The sequence below is a fragment of the Pan paniscus genome, chromosome 9 (genome assembly GCF_029289425.2).
Source record: "Pan paniscus chromosome 9, NHGRI_mPanPan1-v2.0_pri, whole genome shotgun sequence".
NCBI lineage: Eukaryota > Metazoa > Chordata > Mammalia > Primates > Hominidae > Pan > Pan paniscus.
Genome location: NC_073258.2, coordinates 16,137,950 through 16,142,002, shown reverse-complemented (window position 1 = coordinate 16,142,002; position 4,053 = coordinate 16,137,950). Strand labels below are relative to the sequence as shown.

Genomic DNA, 4,053 nt, shown 5'->3' with positions numbered 1-4,053 from the left:
CAGTTTAAAATTTATTACTCAAGATATTAGCCAGAAAAGATGATCATGGCCTTTAAAACTATTTGAAAAACGAATGCCATTTAACATTGTTCACAGTCATTTAATTTGAATGACAAATATTAGGTTCTGATAACTAGGCCATACTTCTTTGCAAAAAAAATTATTTATAAAAGTATAGTTTCAGAAGGTAACAATAGCATGAAACTAACATTTCTATAGGCACATTTTAGTAGGCTGTGCTTCTTCTTTCTGGTCAAGGAGCTTCTCTAATTGATGGTTGATATTTTGCAGGTGATTTTCAGCTCCCAAAATTGTTAAAATAACAGAGCTGGAAGGCTGGATGAATTATACGTTTCCTTTATGTTTGCTTCTTTCTCCTGAACATCTGATAATATTGATAAAGCCGTTTTAAATTAGATAAGAAATATGCTGCATTCCTAAGGGAAGAATTTCTGTCCTTAAGTTTATCACATTTTGTTTGTAGTTGTTTCAGCTGTGGCTCTAATGGAAGCAGTTCATCCTAAACTTCAATCAAACGTTGCCTTTTCTTTTCAATATCTGAAATCATCTTAGCATTCTTCCTTTTCAAGTTTTTCAACATCTGGACTTCTTTAAACTTTTTGATGGGTTCTTTTTAATGTTAAAATAAAATGTGTTGATGGCTTTCTTACAAATTTTAGATTCTATTCTTTGTTTATACTCTAGGAGGATTTTCTCAAATGTGGGCAAAACAATATTCAACTCCATGATGTTACTGGTTTTCTTGTAGACACCAAATATGCACAATGTTGGAAGTATCTGAGTCAATGGCTTTACTTCTTGATTTCTTCCTTTTGTCATAAGACATCTTTCCTTTTTTTCTGAGTTTTCAATTAAATTTCTGTTGCCAAGGTCTCTTTCTCAACAGAGGGCTGGGCACTAAGAGGTCCTATCTTTTTAGAAGTGATCAACTCAGCTGGTTTCTCTGAAAGTTCTGAAGATGCTGTAGTTGGAATAGTCTCATGTCATTGTGTACCCATTTTTTCTGCTGATTTAGCTTTTCTTCTTACATCACTTTCTTCAGTACTTTCCCAGTCATTATTAATGGGCTTGTGTTTTCTTCCTGGCTTTTTTTGCACTGTTTTTTTTATTTTGTTTTGTTTTGTTGTTTTTTTGGGTTTTTTTTGAGATGGAGTCATGCACCATTGCCTGGGCTGGAGTGCAATGGTGTGATCTCAGCTCACTGCAACGTCTGCCTCTTAGGTTCAAGCGATTCTCCTGCCTCAGTTTCCCAAGTAGCTGGGATTACAGGAGCCTACCACCATGCCTGGCTAATTTTTGTATTTTTAGTAGAGACGGGGTTTCACTATGTTGGCCAGGCTGGTCTTGAACTCCTGACCCCATGATCCACCCGCCTCAGCCTTGCAAAGTGCCGGGATTACAGGTGTGAGCCACCGTGCCCAGCCTTTTGCACTAATTTTTGCAGATTTGTTTTCACTTGCTTTATTTTCAGAAGTGTCTGAACTTCTTTTTGCTTCGTTTCCTGGGGGAGTTGAAGAGATAGATAATCCACAGTGTCGGGAGAATAATTCTTCATCAGCATATATAGCTGTGCTGTGTAAAGGAGGATGAAAGCCTTCCTAAGGTTCTTCATCTTTCTCATTTTCATCTAGACTGCCAATGCTTGAGATATCAGAATTATCAGGAAAATTGAACATATCAATAGACTTGTACTTTTGAGCAGCTTTACTTTTCATGGAATGTGTTCTTTCTAAAGTGTTCTTTGAATATCTTGTACCCACAGGCCCGGGAGGCTGCACCCACCCACCAGTGGTTATTTTTCTTTGCACCTTCCTGGGTGAGGGCCAAGTCACTTTCAGAGGGCTATTATCATGCATAAAGAAACAAGAGAGACTAATTGCTGTTGGGACTGACCCATGCAGTGCTCTGTGGCCTCCCCAGATCCCTTGGATGCGAGGCAAGGCAAGGAATCAACAGAATAGCCTTTTTATCTGTCTATCCATCCATCCATGTATCCATCCATCCATCCATCCCTGTATCCATCCATCCATCCATCCATCCATCCATCCATCCATCCAACATCTGCAAGGTGCAGACACTGCTCCAGGTAGCAACAACAACAAAAGTATAAGAATAGTTCCAGTCCTCAAAGTTTGCGGTGCAGTTGTGGAAAGACTGAAAATAACAAACTCAATGTCCCCAGTCCTCATCAGCCTATGAATATAAACAGGAGTCCATTAATTCAAGTAACCCCTTCAGAACCATTTAATTCCCAGCAATGTGTCTCTCAAATACTTCTTTTTTAAAACATTTTTTATTTCCATAGGTTATTGGGGAGCAGGTGGTGTTTGGTTACATGAGTAAGTTCTTTAGTGGTGATTTGTGAGATTTTGGTGCACCCATCACCCAAGCAGTATACACTGCCTCCTATTTGTAGTCTTTTATCCCTCAGCCCCTTCCTACCCTTTCCCCCTGAGTCCCCAAAGTCTATTGTGTCATTTTTATGCCTTTGCATCCTCATAGCTTAGCTCCCACTTATGAGTGAGAACATACAATGTTTGGTTTTCCATTCCTGATTTACTTCACTTAGAATAATAGTCTCCAATCTGATCCAGGTCTCTGCAAATGCCATTAATTCATTCCTTTTTATGGCTAAGTAGTATTCCATGGTATATATATATATATACCACAGTTTCTTTATCTGCTTGTTGATTGATGGGCTGGTTCCACGTTTTTTCAGTTGTGAATTGTGTTGCTATAAACATGCATGTGCATGCAAGTATCTTTTACGTAAAATGACTTCTTTTCCTCTGAGTAAATAACCAGAAGTGGGATTGCTGGACAAATGGTAGTTCTACTTCTAGTTCTTTAAGGAATCTCCACACTCTTTTCCATAGTGGCTGTACTAGTTTACATTCCCACCAGCATTGTAGAAGTGTTTCCTGTTCACTGCATCCATGCCAATATCTAACGTTTTTTTAAATTTTTTTTTATTATGGCCATTCTTGCAGGAGTAAGGTGGTATCACATTGTGGTTTTGATTTGCATTTCCCTGATCATTAGTGATGTTGAGCACTTTTTCATGTTTGTTGGCCATTTGTATATCTTCTTTTGAGAATTGTCTATTCATGTCCTTAGCCCACTTTTTGATGGAATTGTTTTTTTCTTACTGATTTGAATTCGTTGTAGATTCTGGATATTAGCCCTTTGTCAGATGTATAGATTGTGAAGATTTTCTCCCACTGTTTGGGTCATCTGTTCACTCTGCTGACTGTTCCTTTTGCTGTGAAAAAGCTCTTTAGTTTAATTAAGTCCCAGCAATTTATCTTTGTTTTTATTACATTTGCTTTTGGGTTCTTGGTCATGAAATCCTTGCCTAAGTCAATGTCTAGAAGGGCTTTTCCAATGTTATTTTCTAGAATTTTTACAGTTTCAGGTCTTAGATTTAAGTCTTTAATCCATCTTGAATTGATTTTTGTATAAGGTGAGAGATGAGGATCCCGTTTCATTCTCCTACATGTGGCTAACCAATTATCCCAGCGCCGTTTGTTGAAAAGGGTGTTCTTCCCCAAACTTTATGTTTTTGTTTGCTTTGTCTAAGATCAGTTGGCTGTAAGTATTTGGGTTTATTTCTGGGTTTCTCTATTCTGTTCCATTGGTCTATGTGCTTATTTTTATACCAGTACCATGTTGTTTTGGTGACTATGGCCTTATAGTATAGTTTGAAATCAGTAATGTGATGCCTCCGGATTTGTGCTTTTTGCTTAGTCTTGCTTTGGCTATGCGGGCTTTTCTTTGGTTCCATATGAATTTTAGGATTTTTTTTTCTAATTCTGTGAAGAATGATGGTGGTATTTTGATGGGAATTATGTTGAATTTGTAGATTGCTTTTGACAGTCTGGTCATTTTCACAATATTGATTCTACCCATTCATGAGCATGGGATGTGTTTCCATTTGTTTGTGTCATCTACGATTTCTTTCAGCAGTGTTTTGTAGTTTTCCTTGTAGAGGTCTTTCACCTCATTGGTTAGGTATATTCCTAAGTATTTTAT

At 37.7% G+C, this 4,053-nt stretch overlaps 1 pseudogene; it reads right to left on the bottom strand.

Annotated features, from left to right (window-relative positions):
- Positions 1 to 213: 213 nt before the first annotated feature.
- LOC100995412 (centromere protein U-like) lies at positions 214 to 1,652 on the bottom strand (annotated as a pseudogene).
- Between the last annotated feature and the right edge of the window lie 2,401 nt (positions 1,653 to 4,053).